Source organism: Notamacropus eugenii, chromosome 1, assembly GCF_028372415.1.
Source record: "Notamacropus eugenii isolate mMacEug1 chromosome 1, mMacEug1.pri_v2, whole genome shotgun sequence".
Lineage (NCBI taxonomy): Eukaryota > Metazoa > Chordata > Mammalia > Diprotodontia > Macropodidae > Notamacropus > Notamacropus eugenii.
This window is the reverse complement of record NC_092872.1, coordinates 749,029,418-749,048,453: the sequence shown is the minus strand read 5'-3', so window position 1 is coordinate 749,048,453 and position 19,036 is coordinate 749,029,418. Positions and strand designations below refer to the sequence as shown.

The 19,036-nt window shown below is 38.1% G+C and overlaps 2 pseudogenes; one reads left to right on the top strand and one right to left on the bottom strand.

The window, feature by feature from the left end:
• Positions 1-447: 447 nt before the first annotated feature.
• Positions 448-1,121, top strand: LOC140520519 (ARL14 effector protein-like pseudogene; annotated as a pseudogene).
• Positions 1,122-1,459: 338 nt separating this feature from the next.
• On the bottom strand, positions 1,460-3,397 carry LOC140528815 (heat shock cognate 71 kDa protein-like; annotated as a pseudogene).
• Between the last annotated feature and the right edge of the window lie 15,639 nt (positions 3,398-19,036).

Below are 19,036 nucleotides of genomic sequence, written 5' to 3'. Positions count from 1 at the left end.
CACCCTGTAATGTTGTATGGGTCCTCCATAAAATTGTCTTTTAGACAGACATTCATTTGTGTCCAGCCCATCAGAGTCACACTGTCTACTGTAGAGTTTGAATGCTTGTCAGTTCAGCTGGAGAAATGACCCCAGTGCCTGTTACCTTATCTTGTCAGGTTTTCTTCAGAATCTTCCTAAGAAAATTCAAATGGCACAACAGTTAGGTTATACAGTGTATAGAGCATTGGACCTGGAGTAAGGAAGACTCAAGTTCAAATCAGTTCTCAGATAAGTAATAGCTTTGTGACCCTGGAGAGGTCACTTAACCCTTTTGCCTCAGTTTCCTCATCTGTAAAATGAGCTGGAGAAGGAAATGGCAAACTACTCAAGTGTCTTTGTCTAGAAAACCCAAAATAACATCACAAAGAGTTAGACTTGAGTGAAAAAGAACACTACTCCCAACCTATGGCAAGAGTGAAGGAGGGGTATGGAAGCATTTCCCCCCATCCAGTCCTGGAGGCTGCAGTTGCTGTGACTTGTTAGGTATTGCAGCCTTTTTCTCTTCTGCATACAGATTCTTTTGAATCAGACTTAAAGTGATCAGAAATGAGGAACCATCTGAACTCAATGATAAAAGCAGTTCTACTCAAGAACATGCAAATCCAAGTTTTCCTGAGAGAGATTCTCCAATTGGATAGAGGCAACTGCAACAAATAGAATGACAGCTAAAATCCCTAGCATTTCAAAACCCAGCACCTCAGGTTGCAGACTTCAATCCTGAAACCAGGGAGGAGAAAAAAAAAGCCCACAAGTCAAAGATGAATGGGTATTTTTCTGTGAACTATAGTACTCCATTTATCTGGAAGTCAGGCCTATGGAATCCTCAACCATCTGGAAAACAACCAAGAAGCAGGAAAGTAATGAAGAAATATGACAAGAATGGCCAGCTGATTTGTAATGAGGTGGACCTATGCAAATGCCTGGAGGAGAGCTGCCTAGGTTGCTTCTATTCATGTCCCAAGTGTAACTCAAACAAATGAGGACCAGAGTGCCACTGTAATAGAAAATGGGTCTACGATGATATTGTAACTGAGAGTGGTGATGCTATTAGCACATTACCATTTTATGTTTCTGACTAAGATCTTTGTGAGAAGATTTGTGCATTTTTTACACAATAACTAAGCACAGAATGGGTAGTGATTGCCTAAACTTTTTTCATTTTGCTTTTTTCTTTTTTTATGGTGCCAATTTTAAGTAGTTTTTATTGTCTAGGACAAGAATTGCATTTCCTCTTGTTTATAGTACTGATACAGTGCAAAGTTGTTCATTTCTCTCTCTCTGCACACATGCCAGTATTCAGAATGCCCAGATTTACACAATAGCTTAAATGTTACTTTTAAACTGCTACTGCTTTGGCTACAGATTTTGAGTCCTTCAATTTTGGGGAAGCTGTGTGGAATCCTCCTTCTACTGTTCTTTAGTCCACCTCTTCAATGGTGGGTCCAGATGGGGCTGCTGCACCCCCTGGGCACCCACTGGGCGTGCATTTTGGTATGCCCCCTGCACTCTAGTACAGATGTAATGCATTGTTAGTTATGATGGTGTTAGAGACTTTCTCCAGTTCTTTCTGCTGATGCTCAGGGTCTTCCTTCTCAGCAGTCTGGTTCTTATCCAACCTGTTGATTATTTCATTATATTTGTCAAGGATCTTCTGTTTGTCTTCATCACCCATTTTGACTTGCAGTTTTTCATCCTCCATGGTAGCCTTCATGTTGAAAGCATAAGGTTCAAGAGAATTCTTGGAAGACCTCTTGTTTCTCTGCTTCTCATCCTCAGTCTTGTATTTCTCAGCCTCCTGGACCATACACTCAATGTCTTCCTTGTTCAGACGTCCTTTGTCATTGGTGATGGTGATCTTGTTCTCCTTTCTTGTGCTTTTATTCACAGAAGAAACATTGATAATACCATTTGCATCAATGTCAAATGTGACTTCAACCTGAGGAACACCTCTGGGTGCTGGGGAGAATCCTGTGAGGTCAGATTTGCCAAGCAGGTTGTGATTCTTTGTCATTGCTCTCTCACCTTCATAAACCTGAATAAGCACACCAGGCTGGTTGTCCAAATATGTAGTAAAGATCTGTGTCTTGCTTGGTGGGGATGGTGGTATTACGTCTGATCAGAACATCCATAGCTCCACCAGCAGTTTCAATTCCAAGGGAAAGAGGAATGACATCCAACAGCAAGAAGTCCTGCACATTTTCAGATTTATCTTCAGACAAAATGGCAGTCTGGACAGATGCACCATAAGCAACAGCCTCATCAGTGTTGATACTCTTGTTGAGCTCCTTGCCATTGAAGAAGTCTTGCAAAAGCTTCTGGATTTTGCGGGTTCGAGTGGAACAACCCACTAGGACGATGTCATGAATCTGTGATTTATCTAACTAAGCATTTCTTAAGGTCTTTTCCACAGGTTCGAGTGTTCCATGGAAGAGATCAGTATTCAGCTCTTCGAAATGGGCTCAAGTGGCTGATATATAGAAGTCGATATCTTCATAGAGGGAGCCAGTCTCAATACTGGCCTGGGTACTAGAAGAGAGGGTGTATTTTGCATGTTCTCAAATGGTGTGACGACGGTGAACAGCCCTCTTGTTCTCACTGATGTCTTTCTTGGGCTTTCTCTTGAACTTGGCAATGAAAAGGTTGACCATTCGGTTGTCAAAGTCCTCCCCACCCAAACTGATTTCCCTAGCTGTGAACTTGACTTCAAAGATGCCATCTGCAATGGTAAGCATGGAGACATCAAAAGTATCACCTCCAAGGTCAAAGATCAAAACATTTCTCTCAGCACCAACCTTTTTGTCCAAGCCATAAGCAATAGCAGCAGCTGTTGGCTCATTGATGATTCAGAGCACGTTGAGACCAGCGATGGTTCCAGCATCTTTAGTGGCCTAAAGTTGGAAATCATTGAAATAGTCTGGTACTGTGACTACGGCATTGGGACAGTCTTCTCAAGGTAAGCTTCAGCAATTTCTTTCAACTTGGTCAAGACCATAGAAGATACTTCTTCTGGATAGAAACTTTTTGTCTCCCCTTTGTACTCCACTCGGACCTTAGGCCTGCCTGAGTCATTCACCACCATTAAAGGCTAGTGTTTCATGTCTGATTGTACAACTGCATCATCAAATCTGTGACCAGTCAGACATTTGGCATCAAAAACTGTATTGGTGAAGTTCATTGGAATTTGGTTCTTTGCAGCATCGCCAATTAAATGTTCTGTGTTGGTGAAGGTGACATAGCTGGGGGTTGTCCTGTTTCCTTGGTCATTAGCAATGGTTTCCATTTTCCCATGTTAGAAGACTCCCACACAGGACTAAGTGGTGCCAAGATCAATGCCAACTGTGGGTCCCTTCGACATGGTTGCTGGGGAGTGCAGGGTTATAGTTGACCACTGTGAAGAAAGAAGGGCTACTGTTGCACTGAGTAGACCCATCTTGCTTTTTCAAAAGTGCTGATAAATATGAAAAAATAATTTCATTGTTGTGGACAACAAAATAACTACCTCTCTTTAGAAGTGCTAATTCAGATTTTCCTCAGAGTTTTCTAAACTTTAGGATTTCTCAGATGCCAACAAGGAAACATTTTCTCATGCATAATGGAATGAAATTGCTTCATTTTTTCTCATTTTCTTTATAGTTCTATTTGTCATAAGACTCAGTTCAAAAATTGTCTTACAATTTTAATATTTGCATATTATTTTGACTTTCTCATAAACAAAAATTTATGTTTTATTCATATAGACTAAGAAGTAGTAACTCTTAGTTTCTAAAGCCAAGAGTCCAATGCCTTTCATTTTACAATTACTGCTTGTAAATGAAAACACGAACAAAAACAAGAAAGTGTGAGTTGTGTTTTAAGAGAATGTTGCTTTATGTGTTTCAAACTACATAAGTAGTTTCTTATAAGACATAGAGTAACTTGGCTGAAAAACATTTTCCCCTCAAGTCGTTGCAGGCATTGTGGAAATTTTTTTGAGTTTCTTTTGTATTTTAGATCAACATCTTCTGTGTGTTGTGATTTATAGGAGAGTTAAGGTTGCAAGAAATAGAAGTGGTGTGAAGAGATAGAAACTATTAAAGTTGTGATATTTAGACTAAATAAATTATATTTATAAAAAAGAGTGAAGGAGGTGATTATGTGTATGGAGACTAGGGAGAATACACAAAAGATGTCAAGGTAGAAACCATTCAATTTCACAGCATATTGGATACATGAGGTAAATGCAAGTGAGAAGGTGTGGATGAAACCAAGGCTGCAAGTCAGGGTGACTTGGAATCTGAGGGTGTTCTTATCTGTAATGGAGAAGTTGAGAAAAGGGGAAATTTTTAGGATAAAGAATCTCTATTTTTGGATATGTTGAATTGGAGATTTCTATAGACCATCTAATTTATGTTGTCCAGAACTCAATTGGTGATATTGTATTGGAAAACAGGTGAGAAATTAGAGTTGTATTTGTAGACCTGGTAATCATATACATAGAATTATAGTTTAATCCACAGGAACTGATGAAAACAATTGAAATAAAATAGAAGGAAAAAAGAAAGGAGCATCCCAGAAGAAGCTTTGGGGAATCAAGGTTAGTGATTGTGACCTGGATGTAGTTCCTGTAAAGAATCCAAGAACTGAAAATAAAATTGATAAAATAGGTAGGAGAAACATCAGCAGAGAATAGTATTACAAAAAAAAATGAGAGATGTGGGATCACAATGGCAAGGGTTACTGATGATGTTAGAGACTGCAGATAGAGCAAGAAGGATTCAAACTGAGAAAAGGGCATTCAGTTTTGTAATTAAGAGATCACTGGTAACTTTGCAAATAACATTTTCAGTTGACTGATGATGCCACATGTTCATACTTTGGCCAAAGCCCTATTTGTCTTGCAGTAGTTACACTGACTGACTTCGGAAGTCTTTCTAAAGGTAGGGAACAGCTACTAAAATCAGTTTGCGGAAGCCATCACCTTGCCCCTACCTCCATATTCATCCTTCCCAAAAATATCCAGACAGTACAATTTAATATTTCTGAAGGCACTCCTTGGTTTGGGGATTGATTTTGGGATCACTGTACTCTTACTCTCCACATTGATCTAACACCTTATTTTCCATACTTACCACATTTGACCAAAATTTTTTAGAGTGAGGAACATGGCTCCAGCTACTCCGCTCTTCCACTTCCTCCTATTGTTTGGGTTCCAGCTCCTCTTTACCTTTTATTCTCAAATAGCTAACTATTCTGGTAAGCCCTACAACTACCAGTCACTATATGCTCCAGTCCTTTCTTTTAGCTACAATCTGGTATGCTAGAGTATCTGCCTGATAATTGGTTAGCTAACTTATCCTGCTTGTAGGAAATTTCTAGAGATGTCAGTATAATCAAGTCCACTTCACTTCCTCAATTTGAAAGTGTATAAGAAAAAAAAAAGCACTCTTTTGAACCAATGTAAAATCATATTCCTCAGAGAACCTTTGCATGTGTGTGTGTGTTTGTATATTCTACAGTTTAGCTCAGTGTCTGGATCCGAATAGGTGCTTAATAAATACTGGTTGAATTACATTCTCTCATTTTTTACTTATTCTCTCTCTCTCCAATAACTTTGTGTAATGTCAAACCTTTTCTTTTTATTATAAATTAATATATTTCTACCCTGAAATAAGGTAACTTCAAGGGCATGGACTTTTTCAGTATTGTTCCTCCATCCTCAAGGCCTTGCACAGAGCCTGGCACATAGTAGGTACTGAATAATACTTATTAGATTGAATTTATGTTTTCAAAAACCCTACAAAATATCCACATAGTGATTCTTATCCCTTCCATTCAATGAATGGTTGTCTCCTTGACAACTAATACTATCATTTTTTTTTCTTTATACTGTCTTAGAAACTCTCTAGGTCCTAGCACAGTGGCTGGCATATAGTTAGCACTTAAGATATTCTTGTTGATTGGTTGATGAAGGGAGAAAAATTATTTTAAATAAAAATTCAATGTATTATTTCATTATTTTAGGAAATTTGGGAAATTAATCCATTATTTCCTTTAAAGAAAATTAAGCTTCATCCTTTATATGTTTGGGGACATAACTAAGCTAAGGTTATTAGATGATAAGAGAAGGTTACACAAATAGCCTCCCCAAATTTTTTTTCCTTATTCATAGTAGGAACTTATTTATTTTATCATTAAAATGAATTAGGAAAATGAACTATACTTGCAAGATCTCCACAGGACTAAAATAGGAAGCTTGAGGAAAAAAAAATGAGGAATAAAAATAAGGCATTGCCAAAGATAAGCCTATGACTCATACTATTTTATTTTGTTTCAAAGTTCCATATATCTCATAAAATTTGACATTCATATTATGCCTTATATCTATCCCCAAATTAGTGACTATCTGATGCAGATATTTAAAAAACTCATAAGTTTATATATATATATGTGTATATATATATATACACATATATATGTATATATATACACACACATATATATATGTATATATATATATATATATATATATATATATATATATATATATATATATATATATATATAATGTCTTTTTTCTAATGTAAGGGAAGCATCAGAAAGGTTAGCTAGATTTTCAAAAGCAATGATAAATTAAAAGACCTGCCTATGATGACATAGATACTCTTTGACAAAGTCAGGATTATTCAAGCTGATAGCTAACCATGTAGTTTTCCCATGTCTTGCTGTGAAAAACAGAGCTACAGTGTTGGGCAACTGGATTCTAAGAAAGCAAGATATGAAGTCTAAATATAGGTGAGAGCTGAACTTGGAGTACTTGAAATAACTAGGCCTCAAATTTCCTCATCTGGAAAATGAAGGCAATCCCCTCTAAGACTCCTTCATTCTCTAAAGACAGTGAGGCTTCTCAGTCTCAATGGCATGAATCAAGTGACCAAAGATTAGAAAATAAACTTTAGATAAATGGTCCCAAGCTCTCTTTGGAGTGGGGAGCAGTCTTTAACGTCATGTAGTACAACATGTGGCAGTCGGGTGGTACTATGCAGAGTGCTTGGAGTCAGCAGCACTTGAGTTCAAGTGATGCTCACAACTAGCTGCTTGACTATAGGAGGGGCAATTAACCCCTCTCAGCCTCAGTTTTCTTGATTTAAAAAAATTCGTAATAGTAGCTACCTCAGAGGAGTTCTTTGAGGCACAAATAGGAGAGCATATGAAAACTATTTTGTCAAACTTAAAATGTTATTTAAATGCTTTTATTAAAATGTTCTTTTCGTAGGAAAGGATACTGAGGCACAGAGAAAAGGTGATACATATTAAATGGCAGATCTAAAATTCAAACATCAGTCTTTTTAAATTCACTTTTCCTTTTCCCTATCCTGCAATAGTTAGGTTGGGAACTTGAGTCTCCCAAAGTTTTGGAATGGCTCTAGATCCGCCATTTTGCTGTGGGCAGAAGAGGATGGTAGAGGGAACTATGTGTGATGGAGAAGGTTCCATCTTGCCCAGAGCAGAAGCAGGCAGTGAATTTAGCTCTACAGGGCACTCCCATGATCCTGGAAGCAACTCCATCCCCCAGGATTAGAGAGAATGAGAAAGGAAAGACAAGAGCGGAAAAGGCTTCTCACTGCAAACAGGATTAGCATTCTACAGCACACCCCCAGCAACTCCACATTAGCTCTACTATTAAAATTCTATGTTAATTACAGTGTTAATTATATAACTGCTTAGCAGTTCCTCCTCTTTTAATGAGCACAGCTGTTTTCTGTCCAGCTTCAACAGGGAAAAATTTTCCCCATCTCTAATTTCAAAGTAATATACTTGAGGAAAACTCCTGAGGCCTCTTAGACTGTACTGCTTAATACATGATCATGCTGATTCTCTGGGACAACCAAGTTCAGGCTGACACTTTCTCTCTCTGCACCTGCTCAGCCCCATTGTGGAATCCACAGAATCACAGAGTGCCCATGGGGAGGGCCATGGAACTTATCTAGATCAGCCCAGTCTCAACAGAAAACCACTTCTATCATATACCCAGCCAGTGCTCATCGCTCCTTACTTACCTTAAAGAAATTTCTTCAGGCATCTGTTTGTTTTTTCCAGTAGCATATAGTTTCTCTGAGGGAAGATGGTCTCTTGTTGTTTATTGTCTGTTTCTGTTTCATTGGCACCTCCCAAAGGGTCTGATATGTAGTAGGTACTTGGTAACTGCTTGTTAAATTGCAAGTCCTGAAAGTACTCCCTCCTTAACTCTGCTTCACAGAATCTTTTCTCTTCCTTCAAGACATTGCAAATATTGCTTTTTAGTGGAAAAGAAAGGTAATAAGTATTTACAAATGTCTACTATGTTTTAGTCATGGTGCTAAGCACTTTAAAAATATCATGTTATTTGATCCTCACATAACCTGTGAAGTGACTGTTAAAATTATCATCATTTTACAGTTGAGGTAGACGGTGGTTAAGTGACTTGCCCAGGATCATGGAAGTGATCAATGTCTGAGTCTAAATTTGAATTCAGGTCTTCCTGAGTCTGGGCCAAACCCTCTACCCACAGGGCCACCAACCTCCCTTCCTGACCTCTCCCCGATCAATGCAAGGTCTTCCCTTTCAAGCTGTCTTGATTCAAATACTTTGTATTTATTTATGATCATAGACAGTGAGTCCCAAAAGCATTAGTGCAGTTCTAAACTTTACTGTCTTAAATGAATAGATTTAATAACTTAAATTAATAGTTTTCTTTGCTTAATATTGCATCAAGTTTTAAGAACACCCTTGATATGTGTGTTTCTGTATATGCACATATATTTATAATGCATGTGTATGAATATGCATATGCATTCATAAAATATGAATATAGATATATTCTCATCCATTTATATGAATATTAATAGACATATTTACATAAACTAAGATACATGTATATATTATATAGACACGTGTCTGTGCATGTGTACATATATACACATGCATGCTCATATATAATATGTAAAACAAAATTAATGCAAGATGACATACAAAACTCTACATAATATACAATGTACATAACAGTATTATATATATGTATGTATATTTATATGTATTTACATTGTGTGTGTTTTATAAATTTGTCCTCTATAACAGTGTGCTTTTGAAATCCAGGATGAAGTGACTTTAAGGAAAATGGAATATCCTTAGAACGCATAACTCAGGTGTGCCAGAGATCAGTAGTCTCATTGTATCTTTCCTAATTTTGGTGGTGTTCTAGTCTTTTGCGCAGAAGCTGACTTTGCACATGGGTTGGCTAAATAAGTGGTTTTTTGCAGATGATCTTCAAGACCACCTGTCTCTCCAGCCAAGGAAGAGGAAACTGGGACAGAAAATACTGTAGCAGGCTCAAAGTACTGTTTGCTTATCTTTAAAATGTTCCAGCTCATTTATTGTTTTAACTAAAGACCAGCCTTTGGTGCTTCCTGTGTAAACACACATCAAGGCTTGTTTCCTCCTAGATTCCCTTTGGGGCTCCTTACTGCACAGATGTAGGGCTTACTCTAACCAGGAGCAGGACTGTGGCAGCCCAGGAAAATTGCATGTGACAGGGAACTGGCCCAATTCTCATCTCAAGCTCCCTACCCCTTGCCTTGGGGAAAATAATGAAATGGTCAGTCAGCAGGAGGGGAGCAGAGACTGCCTCAGAGAGTATGCTGGCCCAGTATTTGGAACATAGTTTGGACGCTAGAATGGGGGAGGAAGCACTCTGTGTGGGGAATTCAGCTCAATCCAGTACACCAGCAGTTCTCACCTGCCTACTGAGTGTCAGGCCCTGTGCTCGATCTGGAGATAGACAGGCTGAGACACAAGCATACACAGACACAGACCCGCATATACACATACACATACATATAGAGATAGAGAGAGACAAAGAGAAAGAGAGAAACAGACAAAAACAGAGACAGAGAGAGAAAGAAATTGCAGGTAAGATGGAAGCTCCTTAGGATGAACAGTTTTGTTTTTTTTCACGTCAAACATTATTGTCTGTTTTATGAACTGTCTCATTTATCCAGGCCGAATGGGCGACACATGAAGTGTTGGACTTGGAGTCAGGAAGACCCAAGTTAAAACCCTGCCTTGACACTTACCAAGTATGGGAACATGGGCAAGGGAGTTAACCTTTCATAGTGCCAGTTTCCAATTTTTGAAAAAGGTGATTATACTCATAGTACCCCTCCCTCGCTGGGCTGTGGTTAGGCCAAAGGGAGACAACGTATGTAAAGTACTGATCACACTACTACTACCCCTAAGTCGGACAGTATATGTAAAGCGCTTTGGAAATATTCAAGTGCCATAAATACATAAATAGTAATTAGAGACAGTGAAACAATGAATAGAATTCTTGACTTGGACAAAGGAAGGACAGAAGGAAGGAAGGAAAGAAGGAAGGAAGGAAGGAAGGAAGGAAGGAAGGAAGGAAGGAAGGAAGGAAGGAAGGAAGGAAGGATGGAAGGAAGGAAGGAAGGAAGGAAGGGAGGAAGGAAGGAAGGAAGGAAGGAAGGAAGGAAGGAAGGAAGGATGGAAGGATGGAAGGATGGAAGGAAGGAAGGAAGGGAGGGAGGAAGGAAGGAAGAAAGGAAGGAAGGAAGGAGGTAGGAAGAGAAGAAGAAAGGAAAATAAAAGAATGATGGAAAAAGCATTTATTAAAAATCTACTATGTTACAGACACTGTGCGAAACATTTTATAAATATTATCTTAGTTAACCAAAAAAGTATTGAAATACTGTTTCTGCTAATTAGTAGCTAAGAGGTTCTGGGTAAGTAATTTATCAATCTGCTTCTCTAAAGTGGAGACAGGAAATAAATTAGTCAGTAAGTATTAAGTGATCAAATTACAAATATAAAACTGAAAGAATTCTTGCTTTCAAGGAGGTTGCATTCTAAACAGGACATATGTACACATATGAAGGCATATAGACTATATTTTAACAAGATAACTTTGGTAGGGGAAGGTCTCAAAGCATGGATGTAGAAACAATGAAGAATCTTGGAAGTATTTCAGCTTGGTTTCAAAGGAAACCAGGTGCTCCAAGAAGTAAAGGTTACCCTTTTGAAGGGAATTAATGTCTCTGAGTCTTGTTTCTCTAATCTGTAAAGTAGCTGACTTTCTACCTATCATATCTTCCACAAGGAGGTGCTCTGAGATCCAAGTAATATACTTTACGTAGAACTGTTTGTGTACATTCAACATTGGATACGTCTCAGTCATCAGCACAATGGTATTATGGATGTGTGCTGGGTTTGGAATCTGTGAGATGTAGTTTCCTGTCCGGCTTCAGAACATGGCCCAGACAGGTGATCCTGGGGAAGTCACTTAAGCTCTATATTAAGTAACAAAACAAAACTCTGCATCAAATTCCCCAAAGCTGCAATCAGCTTTGGGAGTGTATGAATTTGCACATCAAAAGTTGCCGTTCTGTATTTCAGCTCCTGTACTTTGCATTTTTACCATGACCTACTTGTACCTATGTAGGGAAAGTTAGTTCCTAATATAAAGGAAGTTGTATGGGATTCTACATACCTCCCATCCTTCCAAGAAGAATTTGCAATTGGGGTGATAGTTTTTTTGGAGGTGCTCTTTGGCATCATAATATTTGGAGCTAAAAGGAAGTTATAATATTATATACTTCAACTATATTTGTAAAGTATATATAATATGAGGAAAATGAGGTCCACAAAGAAGCTACTTTATTATAGAGCTAGCAAATAGGGCAGGTGGGTGGCATAGTGGCTAAAGCATTCTGCTTAGAGTTCTGAGTACCTGAGTTCAAGTCTCACCTCAGACGCTAGCTGTGTAACCCTAGGCAAGTCACATAATTATGTTTGCCTCAGTTTCCTCATCTGTCAAATGAGCTGGATAAGGAAAGGACAAACTACTTCAGTATCTTTCTCAAGAAAACCCAAACAGGGTCATGAAAAGTTAGGGATGACTGAATAGAAGAAGCTAGCAAATAAATGAGGCAAGATTTGAACTCATGTCTTCCTTATTCCAAATCCTTGATCCATCAGGTTATGGTAGGAGAGATGTCAATAAAGTGGAAAGCATATTTTCCATTTAAAACAGATGATAGTTGAAGGGACCTCAGATGCTATACCATCCTAGCCTGTTTTATTTCTTTTTTTTTAGAAGAGGAACCTAAAGTCCAAGATGTTAAGGGATTTGTTCAAGGTCGTACAACTTGTAAAAACTTTGTAATTAGAATTTAAGTCTGAATTATCAGACAATCAGTTCTGAGTGAGCCAGACCAAGGGTCAGAGCTACCCTGTTTCTGGGTTTTTGCTTTTTTGTTTTGTTTCTGTTTGAGGAAAATGCAAAGGTCGGCTCTGCCTCTGGACCGGGCATACCATTTGGTCTTCTGTGGCTAGACTAGGATGGGTGGAGGGTGGGGTAGGAGATTGTGGAGATATTTCTGTGATCATCTGCACCCAATGAAGTGAAAAAATCTTGTGAAAAGGCTCAGGAGCCCTGATGAGCAGAAAAGAGCAGAATCAATTGTGACCGTGGAGGGTATTGTGTATCCTGCTTATGAGAAATGCCACCAGCTGGGAAGTCTGACAGTTACTCAATGTCCTGAGCTAAGTCAATGGCAAGTAGCTATAGGTGAATGTCTTGTAGCATTTGACTAGACTAGCAGATATTGGCAAAATCAATGGGATATAAAACCCCAAAGGGATGCTGCTAAGACCACCCAAAAGACCCATTCCATATCACTTAAGGAATTACCTTTTACATTAATCTTCTACAATACAGCGATTTAAAGATCCAGTAATTCAAGGTTCGGAATTAATATCTGTTGGATTGGATAAGTAATAGCTCATACTTACACTGTGGCTTTTTAGAAGTTTGCAAATTTTCTACACGCAAACACACACACACACACACACACACACACAAGCTGAATTTCATTTAATCCTCACAGTGACCCTGTGAGGGTAAATAATGTTATGCCAATTTTCCAAATGAAGACATAACCTCAGAGAAGCAACCTAATTTTCTCAGGGTTCTCCAGCTACTGTTTGAGGCAGGATTTGAAGACACATCTTTCAGACCACTCCATAAAGAGTAAATTATATATCATGGAATGGCAGATGGAGACATTAAGCCTGTCAACATTCATTCATTGTTTCATTATGTGCCAAACACTGTGCTAATCACTGGAGATATCGAAAAAGAAAAAAAACAAAAATAAACTGTTCCTGCTCTCAAGGATCTCACCATCTAATGGGGGAGATACCACGCAACATCTATGTACACAGAAGATATGTACAGCTTCAAGTGTATTTAATCTCAGAGGGAGGGATCTAGCATGAAGAGGGACCAGGGAAGGTTTCATATAAACAGTAGAATTTCAGGTGAAACTTAAAGGACGCAAGAGAATAGGTTAAGGATAGGGTTTGGGGGTTGAGTTTAAGTTCTGACTTTAACACATACTAACTGTACGACCCTGGGCAAATGTTTAATGTTCTTGCTGCCTCAGACCACTAACTGAGAGTAACGGATACAGATGAGATGTTAACCTCTTTTGGTGGAGGAATTTCATATTTAGTCAAGGCCTCTGTTTTCACTGTTTTAGGGAACTCCCAGTGAGGAAACTCTTTATCAAAACATTTCATAGACAGTTCCCTGAGTTAGTCAAAGGTTAAGCACAATGTGCAGGACCTGAGGGCCAAGGAAACTTGAAGTTTATTTTCTATTTCTGTTTGTACTTCAGTGACACATGTAGTAGATTTGGAAGACAGAGTGATGTGCTCAGTGTCTGAAAAACAAACAAATCTGAATTGATATATTCCTTCTAGCACTTGCTAACTATAAAGTCCTGACTTCCCTCTGATTGTTCCCACTCAGCATTTCTTACAGTGTGATAACATTCTTTTAAATTCAGGTACAATCATATGTTTCATTTTTTCCCTCAGCTTATGTGCTTCTACTTGTTGTTAGTTCTTTGCTGTTACAAAAAGCACTACCACAGGTTTTTAGTGTACATAGGAACTTTCTTTTGGGCTTTGACCATCATCGTGTGCATCCTATTCTTCAGAGAGTGCCACTGTGACGGGCTGGTCATGTTGTTCATATGAAAAATATACACTTGCCAAAAAGACTATTTTATGGAGAACTCACATAGGTCACACGGTGGTCAGAAACAGTGATACAAAGACACTATCAAGATCTCTCTTAATAACTTTAGAATTGTATGACATGGGAAACACTGGCACAAGACCACTTAGCATAGCATGCCCACATCTGAAAAGGTGTTGTGCTCTAGAAGCAAAGCAGAATTGAAATAGCTCAAAGGAAATGCAGAATGCACAAATTTAGAGACATCTACACCAACTATTTGTGCCCAACCTGTTGTAGAGCATTCTAAGCTTGTATTGTTCCGATCAGTCACAGTTGAACATATTGAAACTTGACTCTAACGTAGTGATGTCATTTTGGTCCTCTTTGAGAAAGAAGGACAATAACCAACTAATCAACCTTGTCATGATATGTCTGGCCCAAAATACATGGAAATTTTCATGATTTTTAAGTGTTATTCCAGATTTTGTTTGGAAAATGAGTTGATCAATTTCCAGATCTGCCTATAATACATTAATGTCGCCATTTTCCCCCAAATTCCTACAACATCAATGATTCCTATAGTTTATCATCTCTGTCATGTTGCTGGGTATAAAGCAAAAGCCCTAGGCTGTTTGAATTTTTATTATTCTATCTTGCATATAGTTGCTTATAATTTTAATTCTTCTTTGAAACCTCATCTAGATGGACGGATGGATGAATGGATAGATAGATAGATAGATAGATAGATAGATAGATAGATAGATAGATAGATAGATAGATAGATAGATAAAGCTATGGGACAATTAGCTTCCTTTTCCCTTTCACATAATCTAGTAATCCACAGTCATTTTGAAATTAGGAATAACCTCTATGTTTGCATGCAACTTTCCTTGAACAGTAAACTCATTGTTTATATAGTATTTATAAAATGTTTAACTGATATAGACTGGCAACTCATCCATAATTTACAGTTGGGGAATGGGTAACAGAGAGGTAAGGAACAGAGAGATATTCTGTCAGATGCAGAATTTAAGCCCAGTTTTTCCAGACTTTATGGACAGCCCCATTTCCACTATACCTCATTCCTTCTTTAACTTTAATGAAAAAAAATCACTTGTAAGGAATTTTACATTAATATAAACAGAAAAGTAAACAATGAACAATACATATATGACAGTGTGCTGACATACGAACCTTGAGGCAAATGACAGAGGAATTGTTTTCTCAGAACATTGTATAGGCAGCAAACTATGAGGAAACGTCTTTCCTCTCAGGAATGGAGAGCGACTGTTTACTATAAGGAAAATAAGGAAGCAAAATAAATGATCTCTCTACCAATCTTTTAAAAAGTTGATTTAAAGGAGGAATGGTCTGCTAAAAATCATGACAGCACTATCAATTTCAAAAATGAGCCATAAAATAGGAATTTTTTAAATGTTTGTGTTCTACCCTGTTTTCCATCACAACTACAATGCCTGCCTTCCTGCCTTCCTTACTTCTTCTTGTCTTCCTTCCTTCCTTCTTTCCTTCCTGTCCTTTGCTCCTTCCTCCCTACCTCCTTTCTTTCCTTCCTTCAACCCTTCCTTTCTATTTTGGTCCTCCTTCACTTCCTGTTTCCTTTCTTCTTTCATTCATTCCTCCTTCCCTTCCATACTCTTTTTCTTTTTTCCTTTCTTTTCTTTTCTCCTTCTTTTCTCTCTTCCTTTCTCTTTCCCTCACTTCTTCCTTTCTCCCATCTCCTTGTTCATCCTCAAAATTGCCATTTTTAACAATATATTCTTTAAGCTTCTCTGAAGATATATCAAGAAGAATCAGAATCCAGAGACAAAACTGCTGAAATCGTAACAGAAAACTAACAGATGACAGGTCTTTGAGGGAAAGTGGCCAAGCTTGAGTCATTCATTCTTGTTCTCTTATTTTTCTTTCCAGATATTAGGAAACAAAAGCATTTGAATGATATAAACCGGCATTTCCTTTCTCCTTACTGAAGAAGGAACCTTGTGTGATATTATATTTCTCATAAGCAAAACTGAAGCTTCGATCAATTTATTTGGACCTTATCTAATTTCATGGTTCACATTGAATGCAAAGGGTAGTGGAAGCACATTTTTGGGTTTTACCCATGGGTCATATCTTGACAGGAAGCAGAAGAGCATTTACGTACACTGTTGTTCTACAATCATCAACCCATGTAGGAGTTATCTTCCAACAGAAGCAGCCTACCATGTTATTGATTTTTCATTTTTTTAATGTTTTAGTTTTTTCTACTTCATTTATTTGTAGTTTTCAATACTCACTTCCATAAGTTTTAAATTTTCTACTCCTCCATCCCCCTCTCTCGCTGAGATGGCATGCAATCTGATACAAGCTCAAAACATACATACATTCCTATTAAACACATTTTTCACATTAGTCATGTTGCATATAAAAATTTTAACAAAGTGGAGAAACCATGAGAAAGAAAAAAAAATAAAACAAAAAAGAAAATTGTCTGCTTTGCTCTGTGTTCCACCTCCATAGTAATTTCTGTGGATATGGATGGTACTTTCCATCATTTTTTTAGGTCCTTCGATTGCTGAGAAGGGCTAAGTCTATCAAAATCAGTCATCACACACTGTGGCTATTTCTGTGAACAATGTTCTCCTACAAGGTTCTGCTCACTTCACTTAACATCAGTTCATATAAGTCTTTCCTGGATTTTCTGAAGTCCACCTGTTCATCATTTCTTGTAGCACAATAGCATTCCATTCCATTCACATACCACAACTTATTCAGCCATTCCACAATGGATGGGCATGCCTTCAGTTTCCAGTAATTGACCACCACCAAAAGAGCTGCTATACATGTTGTACGTCTGTCCTTTTCCCATTTTTAGGATCTCTTTAGGATACAGCCATAGAAGTGGTATTGTTGTGTCAAAGGGTATGCAAATTTTTGTGGTCCTTTAGTCACAGTTCACACTACCATCTTAATGATTAGGTTGACGTTGAGTTATTTGCTGGGGAAAGGAGAATAAAGAAAAAAATCTTCTATTACTCTTCAAAGTCTGTTGTGATTTTAAGGAATTCTACAATTTTTAACCATTCTTCTTCTTAATAGACCAACCAAGCCTTCTTCTGTTGTGGTATCCTACTGTTGAAGGTGACTGAGGCCTTGAAATCTGTGCCACTGGAAGCTTCCTACTGGCTAGCATCAATTCTAGGACTACTGATGCTCTGAATGTCTGTCCACCAGAGCCATTCCTGGCCTCAGGTCAGAGAAGTTGACTGTGAGGTAAAGGAAATTTTTTTTATATACAGAAATTTCCAAAGACCATCTAAGAGATCACAAAGAAATGGTAATTAAAGCAGGTGTTGGAGTCCCTGGCTATGCCAACAGAGAGTGGCAGATTTAAGCAAGATGGATAGAATCAAGACCAGTTGTGGCATGAAGGTCGTTCCTAATGTATTTTTTCCTAATGTCAACAAATGCTGTTGACTTCTGTTCCAAACCACTTTGTACTTAACATTTGTATGTATTATATCTATTTTTTTTTACTTTGTTATGCTTTAAATGTACTTTTCCTTCCCATTAGATTGTAAGCTACTGCTGAGTAAGGACTAGTACATTTCTTGGACTTGTAGCCCCATTGCCCAGCATGATATCTGGTGCTTATTAGGTCCCTACTATGGTTTTCTTAATGTTGCTAAGATTCACTCATTTTTTTCAGTCATGTCTGACTCTCCATGACCCCATTTGAGATTTTCTTGGCAAAGATGCTGGAGGGGTTTGTCATTCCTTTTCCCAGCTTATTTTACAGATAAGGAAATTTAGGCAAATTGGGTTAATGACTTGCCCAGGGTCACACAACTAGTAAGTGTCTGAGGTCAGACTTGAACTCAGGAAGATGAATCTTCCTGACTCCATCCAGGCTTGAAACTCCATTCACTCCATGATCTTTTCAATAAACGGTTGTTGAGTAATTGATTGATTAAATGTGAGCTGTTGTCTTAGCTTTAGCCTTGCTGAGGAAAAAAGTCCATCATATCTCTGCTAGTCTGACTATCAGATAATAATGGAATGATTTTACATAACAATAATTCAGGGAAAACTTCTCTTAAGCCTTAGAGGTGTTGCTATCTGCATAGGTACAATGAATAGTCACAAAAGCTATCATATATTCTTTTTTTTTTTTATTGACATTGTGCTGATTGCATCATATCTTATTTGTTTTTTTTTTTGTTTTTTTTTATTATTAAATTTATTTATTTAACTTTTAACATTCATTTTCACAAAATTTTGGATTACAAATTTTCTCCCCTTTTATCCCCTCCCCCCCCAAACACCAAGCATTCTAATTGCCCCTATGACCAATCTGCTCTCTCTTCTATCATCCCTCTCTGCCCTTGTCTCCATCTTCTCTTTTGTCCTGTAGGGGCAGATAGCTTTCTATACCCCTTTACCTGTTTTTCTTATTTCCTAGTGGCAAGAACATTACTCGACAGTTGATCCTAACACTTTGAGTTCCAACTTCTCTTCCTCCCTCCCTCCCCACCCCTTCCCTTTGGAAGGCAAGCAATTCAATATAGGCCATATCTGTGTAGTTTTGCAAATGACTTCCATAATAGTTGTGTTGTATAGGACTAACTATATTTCCCTCCATCCTATCCTGTCCCCCATTACTTCTATTCTCTTTTGATCCTATCCCTCCCGATGAGTGTCGACCTCGAATTGCACTCTCCTCCTCATGCCCTCCCTTCTATCATCCCCCCCACCCTGCTTGTCCCCTTATCCCCCACTTTCCTGTATTGTGAGATAGGTTTTCCTACCAAAATGAGTGTGCACTTTATTCTTTTCTTTAGTGGAATGTGATGAGAGTAGACTTCATGTTTTTCTCTCACCTCCCCTCTTTATCCCTCCACTAGTGAGTCTTTTGATTGCCTCTTTTATGAGAGA